This window comes from Oryctolagus cuniculus, chromosome 7, assembly GCF_964237555.1.
Source record: "Oryctolagus cuniculus chromosome 7, mOryCun1.1, whole genome shotgun sequence".
Lineage (NCBI taxonomy): Eukaryota > Metazoa > Chordata > Mammalia > Lagomorpha > Leporidae > Oryctolagus > Oryctolagus cuniculus.
In genome coordinates, this window is record NC_091438.1 from 1,450,325 (window position 1) to 1,464,895 (window position 14,571).

General features: G+C 41.8%; 1 long non-coding RNA gene across 2 annotated transcripts in view; it reads left to right on the forward strand.

Annotated features, from left to right (window-relative positions):
• The first annotated feature begins 6,143 nt into the window (after positions 1-6,143).
• Positions 6,144-14,571, forward strand: part of LOC138850461 (uncharacterized) — a 78,851-nt gene continuing 70,423 nt past the window's right edge. For both annotated transcript variants that reach the window (XR_011390231.1, XR_011390232.1), the window contains exon 1: positions 6,144-6,410. This is a non-coding gene — a long non-coding RNA (uncharacterized lncRNA). The remainder of the gene's footprint in view (positions 6,411-14,571) is intronic.

A 14,571-nucleotide genomic window follows, 5' to 3' on the forward strand; every position in this document is an offset into this window, starting at 1 on the left:
GCTGGTAGAAAACTTGAAAGTGTGATGATTTCTGAAATTCGCAACAGAGAATTTAGGTGGATTCTAGAGGAAAGACTCTTCCTTTCCCCACCCCTCATTCCTCTGTGACCAGTATGAAAAGGAAGTCCCACCTGCCCATCCATCCCCTCTGGGAAGTACCTGAAAGGGAATTCCTGTGTTTCTTCCACCTTTTAAGGACACATGCTTCTCTAAGGGAGGAGGAGTTAACCTGATGACTAAGAGTCTGTTGTTCTCTGCACTGGGTCCAGCTTCTAGAGGGTAGGGTTTACTGTAAAAGCAGCAACCGACCTCACCCTTTTCCTTCCTGCACTACCCTGACTCCCCTCCTCTTCCTTTCTATAAGAGTTAGCTGGATCAGAACTGTAGCCTGCTTTCTGGAGGCAGGCATGGGGGTGCCTCAGTCTCCTGAGCTTCCTTGGCCTCTCTGTCCTGCTGTTGGCCTGTGGAGCTGTAGTTGGGTAAGCATTCATATCATCTTCTTGGTAGGCCTGACACTCCTAAGCTGTGGACTTAGGAGAGCCTGCATAGGACTCAGGTCCAAGTTGAGTGATTTAACAGGGAGCTCTGAGATTTACTCAATGGTTACAGTCCAGAAGAATAAGAGACGGCATTTAGGCCAATCCTGGTTTCCATTATTATGGATATTCCCATAATCTTACAGTAACAAACAGGCCTTCTTAAAGGCCTAGCACTAAGTTAAAGAGAAGATGGCTGAGTATGACTACATGTCAGCTAGATAGCTAATATTCTTCACATTAAAACTCTCACCCAAATGATTAAAAAACTCAAACAGAAAAATAGGCTAAGGTTGTGTATTGACATTCATTAAAGAAGAAATAAGAGAAGAAAAGTGGCCCCTTTTCACTGTCTCCATGCTCTCCCCACACGATCTCATCAAATTGTGTGGCTGTCAGTGCTGTCTGGAGGCTGGTGATTCCCAAACTTCAATCTCCAGGTCTGACCTTTCTCAGAGCTTCAGGTTCATATTCCCATCTGCTCCTTGACGTGGGTTCAGCAGTGCCAAACAATCACTTTCAACTTACCATGTCAGGCTGGCGCCGCGGCTCACTAGGCTAATCCTCCACCTTGCGGCACTGGCACACCGGGTTCTAGTCCCGGTCGGGGCACCAGATGCTGTCCCGGTTGCCCCTCTTCCAGGCCAGCTCTCTGCTGTGCCCCGGGAGTGCAGTGGAGGATGGCCCAAGTGCTTGGGCCCTGCACCCCATGGGAGACCAGGAGAAGCACCTGGTTCCTGGCTTCGGATCAGCGTGGTGCGCCAACCCCAGCGCAGCGGCCATTGGAGAGTGAACCAACGGCAAAAGGAAGACCTTTCTCTCTGTCTCTCTCTCACTGTCCACTCTGCCTGTCCAAAAAACAACAACAACAAAAAAAAAACTTATCACGTCAAAAATAGAACTGTTGGTTCTCCACCCTCCCCGAAGCCTTCTCTCATTTTGAGAAATGACGTGAGCATTCATCTAGCTACTTAAGCACTGACTGAAGGGTACTCAGAATTCCTCCTTTTTTCTTGACCCCACATATAATCTATCAGTAAGTTTTTAATTGATCCTATATTTCATATTTCTTGACTCTGTCTTCTTTTTCTTTTCCACAACTAGCTTGGTCTCAAACTAAGATTTCTCTGCAACTTCACTTATTTCCTTCAATCCATTTTTCTCAGAATAGTATTCAGGAGACATAAATCCAGTAATTTTTGCTCTTGCTTAGAACCTTTTGGTGGCTTTCTTCTTCATGTAAGAGCAGTGGTTCCATGCCAGGGATAGTTTTACTTCTGGGTGACACTTGTCAATGTCTGGAGACATTTGGTTGTTACGGTGTGAAAAAGCAGGGGGTATGGCATACTACTGGCTTCTATTTGGTGGAGATCACAAACGCCAAACATCCAACAAAGTGCAGGATGTATAATCCCCCGTATTAGAGAATTAGCTAATCCAGATGTCAGTAGTGCTGAGGTTGAGGAACTCTGACATAAAGCCCAAGCTTCCTGTCTTGGAAGCCTTTTGGGATCCAACCCTGCTCACTTCTCAACTTCATTTTCTGTCACCTTTTCCTTTTATTCATATTCCTTCTTTGCAAAGACACCTTTTTTCCCTTAGATATGCTAGGCTGATCCCTGTCTCTGGACATTTTTCGTTATTTCCCTTATATACAGTACTTTTCCTCATTCAGAAATTTCTTTTTCATGTGTTTACACATTATATTAGTTTATTCAGGATGCCATACCCAAGTGCCTTAAATGAGAGGCTTAAACAATACAAATTTATTTGCTACAGGGGCCAGAGTCTAAGACCAAGTTGCTAGCGTGGTTGGCTTCTTCTAAGGCCTTTTTCCTTGGCCTGTAGATGGCTGCTTCCTTTTCTTGGTGCTTTCATGTAATCTCCCCTCTGTACCTGAGTCCCCATGTCCCCTCAGAGAGGTATTAATAACACTGAATTAGGGCTCATCCTAATGACCTCATTTTAATTTATTATTCCTGTAAAGATTCTGTCTCTAAATGTAGCTATATTCTGGAGAAGAGAACTTAAAATATGAATTTGAAGGGAGGCACAATTCAGCCCATAACACATTATATTAAATTGATGTTCCGTTTGTCAATATGTGAGTCCGGTGGCAGAAGAGACCTTATCTATTTTGTTTGGTGCCGCAATCAAAGCACGTAGATTAGTATCTGATACATAGTTAGTACTCAAAAAAATGTTTTCTCAATAAATGAGTGCTTTTTGATAATATCTACAGGATTTAATTTGGATGGTTACAATAGTTACTGATTAGCCATGAAGACAAGGAAGGAAAAGGTGTTAGATGATTCCTAGATTTCTACCTCAGATTATTGAAGGGATTGGTGGTATTGCTCAACACAAGACAAGATATAAGGTTTTGGGTAAAAGCTCTGGGCTTTTTCAGATAGAGGTACTTGAAATATGTTCAAGTGACGAACATTAAAATTTTAGGTACATGAACTGGAATGCAGTGGAGAGATCTTGGTAAGACACATGCGTTTGGGGATTAGCAGAGGACAATGTGGTATTATAGAATCAAATTAGAAGAAAAGAAAACACTGAAAGGAATAGTCACTTGTGTCGAAAGATAAAGAGAAATGTTTCCTGAGGAATAATTTTCCCATGAAACAGTCTTTGGGAAAAAATTAAGTACATGTGAGAAATGCTGAAATCTGCATGTTTTTCCTGCAGAACCACAAAAAAATTTAACATACTAATGTCTCTGAGAAGTCTTGCTTTAAAGAAACTCCTACATTTTAATTTCTAAATTTTCCAAAGGAAATTTGGGCATTAGTCTCTCTTCTTTCCTCCTATATGACTGCTACTAATAATAGTACACATCTGGATTCCAAATAAACAGCCTGTGGGAAAGAATGCTATAGTCTAGTAAGTGAGATAAACATTTAAACAACACCTTGCGTTTGACAATAGGAGTTGCATTGGCTGTGTGCAACTGGTTTCCATACAGAAATAGGGCCTGAAGAGTAAATATGGAGGAAAAAAAAATCAAAATAGGTATAATCTTGACCTCAAAGATGAGGGGAAAGTAGGAAAGTATATTGAGTATATGGTTATTTAAGGTCAAATAATTTTATTTTTGATGGAAAGGGCATGACTAAGTTTACAAACAATAGGAGGCTGAGAAATTGTCTGAAGAGTAGTTGAGGCCGGCGCCACAGCTCAATAGGCTAATCCTCCGCCTGTGGCACCAGCACCCTGGGTTCTAGTCCCGGTCGGAGCGCCGGATTCTGTCCCGGTTACTCCTCTTCCAGTCCAGCTCTCTGCTGTGGCCCGGGAGTGCAGTGGAGGATGGCCCAGGTCCTTGGGCCCTGCACCCCATGGGAGACCAGGAGAAGCACCTGGCTTCAGATCAGCGCGGTGCACCGGCCGCAGTGGCCATTGGAGGGTGAACCAACAGCAAAGGAAGACCTTTCTCTCTGTCTCTCTCTCTCTCTCACTGTCCACTCTGCCTGTCAAAAAAAAAAAAAAAAAAGAGTAGTTGAATGACCAATATTTGATAGAACAAGAACTACAAAGGGATGAGTAAAACAGATCAAAAGGAAGGTTATCTATTTCCAGGGACTAGAAGAAAGGAGAGGAAAGGATACAGCTGCAGCTGCAGAATAAGAGAACTCATTCTCAGACAAGAGTATGTGCTGTAGGTTTGTCTCTGGTGCTGCAACAAGAGGAGGGCCCTTCTAACCTTCCCTTCTCCAAAAAGGCTCATATATGATATTGTTCATATAAAAAACTATGCCAAATGCTATCATTATTTCTGCTACTGTCAGGACATCACCTCTTTGGTCTCCTCTACAAGCATCATTATCCTGCACCTATAGTTACCTAGTTTCCTTCTGGTATTTTATGCATTCCTGTCTCCCCATTCCCTTTCCAAGAGTGGAGCACTATAAACATTGTGGAATGACTAATGAGTCCCAGGCAGCATGGCAGTGCACTCACTCTTGAGAAATCAGTGACCTGAATTGCTGTGGTTTGAAGAATCCTAGGACCAGGGTGTAAAACAATTTAGTTATGTATACTTTCAGTGATAAGTCTTACATCAAGAGTTCTTCTGATCTGGTTTCTCTCCATTTATATTGCATTAAATGTTCCCAACTGAGTTAATTTAATACCAGATTGTTCTCCCTGGTTCTCCTGAAGTATGTTATTTTATAGGTCTGTATCTAACAAATATATCAGAGTGGAAGACACATAACGGACAGTAAACTGTAGTTATTATTATTAACATTACAATAGATGCAACTCTGAATCAAGGAGAGACATACAAATCTTGCTGAGTTTTATATTTCCCAGATAAATACTGTTTGGTTTTGTTGTCCTTTTTCTCCATATTTTCTTTAATAATTTTTTTCCTTATGATCTACAAGAGTGCATCATAGGGCTCATAGAAACATGGAAATGGAAGTAAAAGATGTTTATATTGGTAGAAAATATTTTTTAAATAAATACAGATTTTTTTCTCATAACATGCCTTTTGAAGGTCCCTCCCTTGTGGGTATAATTTCAAAATGTTTTTGCATCAAAATAAACTTATCTTTTAATTCTAATTGCCACAAGCTTTTTTGAAGTACTCTCTTCTTTAGTTCATTTTGTCTAATATACCTTCATGATTTTTTACCACCTTATTTTTATTTATTTAATATACTTATTTAATATGCATACTAATACTTTGAGTTTCCTCCTCCTAATATTTCTTTTATCTTTCATTTTTCTTAATCGTTAAGTACTTCAAAATGTCATTCTCTGGTTCATTTCTTCCCCATTCATTATTACTCATCATTGTTTCTGGGTGCTGTGTGATGTAAATACATATAAGGAGCTATTTTGAGGCATCATGTGTTAAGCTGAAGGACTGAGCAGAGAGTGAAGTGAATGAATACAATGGACATAGTCAGAGCTAAGTTTGAAGCCAGAAGTCACTGCCAAAATCATTAAACCAAGGAGGTATAATGAGAGGATTAGCAGGTCACAGGTATCTCAAGATGTAAGAGGGGAATGGTCAGATATGGGATGAGTAAAAATTGAGGTTCAATTCTTATGGTGAAAGTAAAGACAGTCTGGTTATATGATGCATAAATAATATGGTATTATTAACTGTTATATTAACTGTATGCCTCCTTCGTTGCAACAACTATACAATGAAAAACCCAACATGCCCAACATGGCTATATTGGCCAATTTACAGCTTCTAACCATTAAGATAATTTGAACAATCTGTGAAAGTATATTCATTCTGTCGTCTTATTTCTAAAAACATCAGTGATTGGTCAAGTGATCGCTGGAGTTTCTGAAAACTCTGCGATTCATTTTTTTCCCTCTTTGTTCAGCTCCCAATTATTGCTCCCCACCCCCCGCCCCAAACCCAGGAACCCTACAGGTAAAGTAAATTGTGTTTGTTTTCTAATATCCAATATTGAGGTAGCCACGAACATCTGGGGAATGATCACTCATATCCTTCTGGAAGTCGGTGAATGACCCAAGTTCTCAGGAATAGAGTGTGACTGCATTGTTTGTATTTTGTTTTGTTTTGTTTTTGTTACCAGGCAATAAACATGGAACCTATTGGAATATTCTGTCTCAGCTGGGTTTTGTGCCTCATTCGTTTGGTAGAGAGAAGTATGCGATGGGCACTTTGGGGAGTAAGAGAAGATGAAAAGAAGGCAGATAAACAAAATGATGGTGATGGAGAGAAACAGGGAGACAGAAAGTCAAGGTAGTGCTGAGGACGAACAGAGAGCCTTTTCAGAGTGCTGAGGGCAGAAGACGGCAGAGTGCTGCTCCTGACGTGTGTGGACGTTGAGCTGCAGACACGCCAGATCGTATACAGCAGCCCAGTCCTTCAGAACGGTAGGCTTCCCGGACATTCTCTTCTGATGTGGGTATTGCACGTCTGGCAAATGTGTTCCGTAAACCTTTCTTGGTGGGAAATAGGCAAAAAGTGAGGAAATAGATTTTGAGAGAAATGCATTGCCTTCAAAACAGCTGTATACATTGGGAAGCTAAGATAGGAGAATTTGCTTGAGACATTGAAAATTGCATTGTTTGTTTGCCTTTTAAAATATGTAAGTTATCTTGGATTTTAAATTGTTAAATTGTTTTCTCCTCACTTCTTTACTATCACAATTTAACATGTTAACAAACTGCTCTTTTCATAAGCTGGCTCAAGTACAGAAATCAAAGGTCATCTTAGAATAGGTCTTTTTCCACACACACTGACACCCACACACCAGTACTTTATAGTGACATGTGAGGAGATGATGGTTTTGCTACATTGTATTCCCTTTGTCTCATCCACAGCCCTCTAATAAACTGAATTTTGGGGTGAGGAGGCAGGTTTGACCCTAATTTGCCTTCTTGAAGAACACCTATTTTTAAAAGACGATTCAATTACTAGGGGCCGGCACTGTGGCTTACTTGGTTAATCCTCCGCCTGCGGTCCAGCATCCCATAGGGGCGCCGGATTCTGTCCCAGTTGCTCCTCTTCCAGGCCAGCTCTCTGCTGTGGCCCGGGAGTGCAGTGGAGGATGGCCCAAGTGCTTGGGCTCCTGCACCACATGGGAGACCAGGAGAAGCACCTGGCTCCTGGCTTTGAATCGGCACAGCGCTGGCCATAGTGGCCATTTGGGGAGTGACCCAACAGAAGAAAGACCTTTCTCTCTGTCTCTCTCTCTCTCTCTCACTGCCTATAACTCTACCTGTCAAAGAAAAAAGAAAATTCAATTACTAGCTTTTACATGTAGCAATAAGTAGTTTTCACTGCCACTTTTGTGGATGTCAGGGAGGCTACAGGATTGCTTTAGAGTTCCTTCTCACACTCAGATCCCTATGCCTGAGATTGTTCTGTGATTTCAAAAGGCAGCTTATTTTGGACGTGAAGTGGCTTCATCATCAGGGACAGAGAAATCAGAAAAGATGCAGGTTAGCATAGCAGCCTTCAGAAGATGAGATAATGCAGCAAAGAGAATACAGTGTTACAGCTTAGCTCACGTTGGATCTTTCTGGTGTAGCTTTCCAGTTTTACAATTTTCTATGTGTTCACCATTACATCCAGTAAATTGTTAATATTCAGTGATTGTATCTGTCATTAAAAATAGCCAGCAGGAAACTTTTTTTAAAATGTGGAAATAATTAAAGAAGTGGAAGAGTTTAGAGATCATTAAATGAGAAATCATTCTTATTCATGGTTGGCCACTTGACAGTTATCACAGCAAGTGTCAGACAGTCCCACTGCCACATGTGCCCTTCAGAGTGGAAATGGTTTATTAATTCCAGATAAATTTGGTACAGTTCTATAAACACAATTTAAATTTCATGTTTTATAAATATACTTCATTTAAGAATTGCTGCCATTTACCTTATGATTGGTTTACTAGGTTAGGAATTAAAAGATCTGAAATTTGGATGAATAATCAGATTGATGAATGAATTATCATGAAGATTTTTTCTGTGTGTTTTATTCTTTCAAATTTTTATTCATGTGCAACTTGTACACATTAGTGGGGGTACAGTGCAGTACTGCAATGCATCTTCACATCATAACCCAATCGAGTCAACCAGCCTTTCAGTTTCCTTAGCCTTTCCTTCTGTTTGGAATACACAGGCCCTCTCGTGCAGGTCTTCATATAGCACATGGCATTTGGTTGTGAACTGTCAATGCCCCACTGAAGACCTTGTGACTTTTGTTCTGCTGCATTTTGGTACTTGTTATCCAGCCTCCGTCTCTCCCTCCCCTACCCACCCTTTCTAGTCTGTAATACTCACCAAAGTTCATGTCAACTATTTTTAATGTCCACATATGAGGGAGAACACAAGATATTTGTGTTTCTGTGTCTGGCTTCTTTGACTTAAAACAGTAACCTATGGTTCCCATTCGTTTACTTGTGAATGTCAGTATTTAATTTGTTTTTATGGCTCAACAGTACCCCATTGTGTATATATGCCACATTTTCTTTATTCATTTATCTGATGATAGACATGTTGACCCCATATTTTGACTACTGTTTAATATCTTTAATTCAGTGTAGTAACAATTACTGTTCTCATACTTTAAAAAATCACTTCTATTTTGTCCCCATTTCTACCATTTTCTTCCTTTTCTTGTGCTTGTATTCAAAATCCTTCAGTGAAAACCCAAGAACACCCTGCTTAAATACATTTAGGTACAAAGGGATCATGTCCCATGTATGGGAACCAGACCTTGTACAATTAGCATGGAATTAACTTAAAGTCTTCACTCCCCAGTGGAGTCCAGCTCCGGGTACATGTATTCTTAAATTTATGGAAGGCACTGGACCTTCTGGTAAATGGTTTCCTAAGTTGTTATCTAATGGTTGAAATTGCTTGCTAAGTTTTTATTTGCTATTGCTATTGTCAGTAAGTGATCTGGGATTTGCTCCCTTATTTCCCTATTCTAAGCCTGACTTTTTCTCTCATTTCTCTATTCTCTTCAAGGGAGGAAACTAATTCTATTCTGAAGGACTCTCCAAGATGCAAAATTTAATCTTTAGACCCTATAAAAGAGATGGCTAACATTCTTCTGTAATAGCATAGCCAAAATGAGAGCTTACATTATAATTTCACAGCTAGGTTTACTTTGCCATCAGCACAGTGAACAGGGAAGACCTCCCTTTCAGACCAAACAGGGAGAGAAAGTCTCCAAGCGAGGACATAGCTTTCCTCATGGGCATTGTCCACCTCAGAAAAACCACTACCAGAACATGCCTGTGACTACAGACTTCTAGTTTAGGCCACCAAGATTAGAGATGGGACTTGAGCACCCCCTTGACTTGCATCCTCTAGTCTTTTTTTAAACAAAAACCAGGAGTACAAGAAAGCTAGGCATCAGAAGAAATGTAAAGATAGGTGGCAGGTCATTAAAGGCTGCTCTGTACAGTGATCTACCTTCAAGGAGACCCAACAGGCCAGTTCACTGCAGTGGCTTTCGATCTGGTGAGCCTGGGCTTCAGCAGAAGTCAGCTTGTGAAGAGCCCTGGCAGCTCTGCCAGCCAAGAGTTGGATCACTGGAAATGGACCTGCCCTGGAGTCGGAGGACGCCCAGGTCAGAGCCACAGGTCTTGCTGGCTCTAAGCCAAAAAGCTCTTCACTCAGCCCAGCTTCCAAGCTGACCACTGCTGCTGAGGGAATGGCCAAATAGGATCAGTAACATTGCGGCAGAACTGTAAATTTCCTGTTAGAGATGACACCTGCCTTTACTTGGCCAGACAAACCCTTCTACCTGCAAAAGATGAGTGTCTTTTCTCCCAGTCTTGGCTGGGATCAGCTTTTTTTTTTTTTACTTATTTATTTGACAGGTAGAGTTATAGACAGTGTGAGAGAGAGAGAGACAGAGAGAAAAGTCTTCCTTCCATTGGTTCACTCCCCAAATGGCCGCTACGGCCAGTGCTGCACCAATCCGAAGCCAGGAGCCAGGTGTTTCATCCTCGTCTCCCATGTGGGTGCAGGGGCCCAAGCACTTGGGCCATCCTCCACTGCCCTCCCAGGCCACTATCCTCACAAGGGTTCAGAGATCCCCCTCATTTCTTCCCCTCTGTGAAACCCTCTCATTAGCTGGTTAATGCGACTCTTAGGATCATTGGTTGCTATTCTCACCCTTTTATACAACAGTGTCTGTTTAAGTGTTTACAGCAGGTGATAATGGAATGAACCAAGGCCTTTAGCAACCAGGTGGTCAACCAAATGCTGCTGCAGGAATATACTCAGCTCCCCACCCACGAGACAGCGGCTTGAGACATCGCCCCATGCCAGCAAAGAGTACCTCATCGCCCCATGTCAGCAGGAAGTAGCTCTAAAGACAGATCCTTGTCCCTCTGCCCTTCCTGGACTTCAGGGGCTAATGTAACCCCATACAACTCCTACTTTATAAAAAACAAAAGGAGGGAATGTTAGGAAAATGGTGCAGTCCTATCTAGGGCACAACCTACACCCTGACACCATTCTAGGCTCTAGCCCCCACCACCATTGCTGGAAGCTAGGTGGCCACATGGCCCAACCACCAGTGTCAGCCCCAGCCCCATCCTAATGGGATTTGCTGCTCCTACTTCCCTGCCTGCCCCAGAGCAAAGTTTTCAAAGGACCTGCTCCTGAACACATGGCTCTCCTTGCTCTCTCGTCTCCCCTCACTCTCTCTCGCTCTCTTGCTCTCTCTCCATCTCTCTCTCCATCTCTCTTAGGCTCTCCTCCCTCTTTTCCTTCTTCGCCCCTTCCCTCTGGTCTGCTGGGTTTTCCCCCAAAAAACTCTTTCCCTTAAAAAAAAAAAAAAAAAACTCTGTGAGGGGCCGGCGCTGTGGCACAGTAGGTGAATCCTCCACCTGCAGCATATCATATGGGTGCCAGTTCTAGTCCTGGCTGCTCCTCTTCCAATCCAACTCTCTGCTGTGGCCTGGGAAAGCAGTAGAAGATGACCCAAGTCCTTGGGCCCCTGCACCCTCATGGGAGACTAGGAAGAAGCACCTGGCTCCTGGCTTCGGATCGGCACAGCTGTGGCTGTTGTGGCCATTTGGGGAGTGAAACAACGAATGGAAGACCTTCCTCTCTATCTCTCCCTCTGTCTGTAACTCTACCTCTCAAATGAATAAATAAAATTTACAAAAAATCTATGTGAGATTTTCCAGGTCTGACCGTGGGCATCTACACAGACTTTACCTGGAAGATCTCATGGGAAGGCTGCCCTCCCCACACCACACTTTGTCTCTGAAGGGCTTTGTAGCCAAGGCTTCATGCCCCCTCCCACTCCCTGCATTCATGGTCTTCACGTTCTGGGACATCTGGCACAGGCACTGTAGTTCCTAGGTCTTTTTATCTGAGACTTTGGACGCTGGTCTGTAGGTTCCTCTGCTGAGAGCTCCTCATGGAGGAGAAAGGGAAAATCTTGAAGATGCTTGCCACACTCTGACTTCATACCCTGGAAGCCACTACTTTTAGTCCTCCCCCCCACCCGCCCACCTTTTTCCCTTGGCTCCTTTTGTTCATAAGTGAGGCGACCTCCATGTCTGTGATGACCCCTCTGACCCTCAGCTGATATGCCCCTCCTTGGGAGAAAATGTAGTTAGAGCTCTCTTCAGTTGTAGCTTCCTGTTTATACCATCCCAGTGAGTAGATTAAAGGTTCCCTCTGCATTTTTTGGCTTGTTTTATAGACTAAACTCTGATTTTGACAGTTTAGCTCTTTCTTCCAGTTTAGCTGAGCTGCTGACAGTTCTGGCTTTGCCTCTTGCTCACTGTGTACCCTTAGGTGAGTCAGTTACCTTTTCTGAGATTATTATATAAGCTGTAAAATTAGGACGATAGTACTCCATGAAGTTCTTTTGAGGATTATACAAGGTGCCAGTGAAAAATATCTCACTCAGTACATTGCTACCCAGTTCTTAATTATTAAGATACAGAAACTGAAACAGACACCTGGTCACTTATCTGGGGTGTTCTAGGAAGGACTCACACTCCCATGTTTTATGTAAATGTTTTGGGTTGTATCAGATGGCATAGTTCTCTTATGTGTAGCTCCTATCTGTAGGTGTAATCACTTAAGAGAATCTTGTAACTTCCCTTGTTACCATTTCTGGTTGATGCTGAGAGGGCAATGCTTTCTGTCTTCCTGTCAGTATTTCCTTTTTAAATTTGATCCTCTTTGTCAGGTAACTGTCCCTCTAAGAGCTGGCATTTGTGTTGTGTGGTCATTAATTAGGCTATTAGCATTAATTAGGCTATGAGATATTGCTTTAAGATTAGAACATCGGTCAGCGCCGCAGCTTACTAGGCTAATCCTCTGCCTGCGGCGCCAGCACCCTGGGTTCTAGTCCCGGTCGGGTTCTATCCCGGTTGCTCCTCTTCCAGTCCAGCTCTCTGCTGTGGCCCAGGAGTGCAGTGGAGGATGGCCCAGGTCCTTGGGCCCTGCACCTGCATGGGAGACCAGGAGAAGCACCTGACTCCTGGCTTCGGATCGGTGCAGCGCGCTGGCCACAACACACCAGCCGTAGTGGCCACTTGGGAGGTGAACCAATGGAAAAAGGAAGACCTTTCTCTCTGTCTCTCTCACTGTCTAACTCTGCCTGTCGAAAAAAAAAAAAAATAGAGCACCACAAGCAATTAAATAAATGTCAATCTCCAAATGGGAATTAATTGTAGTGTCCAGGAAAGAAGGATTTGGCATTCTCGGCTTCATTCTAGTTATGCTGTTAGGATATTTAGGTTCTCTAATAGAAGAAGGAGCTTCAGATAATGATCTGTTGGTTGATAAGGGATAGAACTTTACTTGAGAAACATTACCTTGAAAGGTTTTTAAGATTCTGAATTAGCAGCATACTAGACAGGACTAAATTAATTACCCCACATCATCTTTTAAGACTTCAAATGTTAGGGGAAAGTTAATATCAGAAACCCAGATCATGCCCATATTTATCAGGCAGGAGTTCTAGAATGATCTAATCGATATCTAGGAAATTTTGGCTTATTTGGCACAAGTCAAGCTACACTTAAAGTCCAAACATCTTAAAGATGCTTTCTATACATTTCATTGTTAGGTCTATTCTACCATGAATTTATCTTTTAATAGCATTGCACTTGAGTTGGATTTATATAGTTCTTAATAATTCTCTAATCCTGTTTTGGATAGTCTCACCGTTTGAAGACAAACTCTGAGAATTGGAAGATCTCTTCTTGAGAGTTATAAAACAACATTGACTATCTCTATTATTGTAAAAGTCATTTAGGCTTTGAGGAAAGAAGTGGACTTGTTCCAGTTGAGCAAAGTGTTTTTTTTTTATGTCAATCAGCTTATTGTAGAGTTTCTTCCAAGATGAATATGAGCACCACCTGATCTTAGCCTTTTTACTCATCTCTGAGATCAACCATCAAAGCAAATAGATGCTATCCAGAAGACTGTGTGTGCATGTACACATGAATACATGGGGAGAGGAGGGAGTATGATTCTTGAAGCTTGTTTTGTGGGGTTTCTCAGAAGGTCCTAAGGAGGGCTCATCCACAGTTGTTCACACTGACAATCTGCTTAACATATCCTGTCTGAGTGTTTCTCCTTTCCATGGCTCCTTTTCTTCACTTTCTCAGTTGTATTTTTGAGATAATCTCCCCCAAAAAAGTACTGCTATCCAAATGCTGGTTTTAGTGTTTGCTTTTGGATAACTCAAACCAAGACAGAACCATTAAAACAAAAATCCTTGAGAGATTAAAACCCAACACAAAAATGTTTTGATGGCATTTGAAAGCAAAAAGCTACCCACATTTTTCTAAGAAGAAAAATAAATAAGCCAAAATGAACAAACTTGAGATGCTTGTCTAACCTCTCTCTCTCTTGTCTGTCTGTCTGTCTCTGTCTCTGTCTCTTTCTCCACCCACCCCATGCCACTCAGATTGGTCTCAACAAGTAGAAATAACTGGCAAGAATTTATTGAATAAAATAAAATAAAAGCAAGAATTTATTGAAACCTAGTTAGAAATAGAAAACTTTCTCCAAACTATAAGAAAGATAGATAGAGATGATCAGTTAGCAGTTATTGTGAACTACAGTCAGGATAAGATGGAAGAACAAAGATAAGATACATTGAGATCTGCAGAGGTTTAATATAACCAGTATTTAATACAACCAACATGAGCTAGCACCAACTGAGTTTGTTGAACAGTGACACAATGTATATGCTTTGTAAATTGCAAATTAAAATTCATACTTAAAGTATTATTGTCAATAGATTGCCTGTAAAGTTAACCAAGTGGACGACCACAGAGGATAATACTGCATTAGAATTAGCAACCCTCTAGGTTTTTCATCCTAGCTCCCCTGAAATTCTTTGCATTTGGCAGGTCAATTCATTTCTCTAGTTGTATGTTTTGCTGCCCTAGCTATCAAATCAACACAAACTCAAATGAGTGCACCCTAAGGGAGTACAACTCTGAGTGATTTTTCCCTTTTAAAGGATATACACGTTTAGTTTATGCATTTGCTTATACTTCTCATGCAATAAAATGTCTTATTTGAAGAG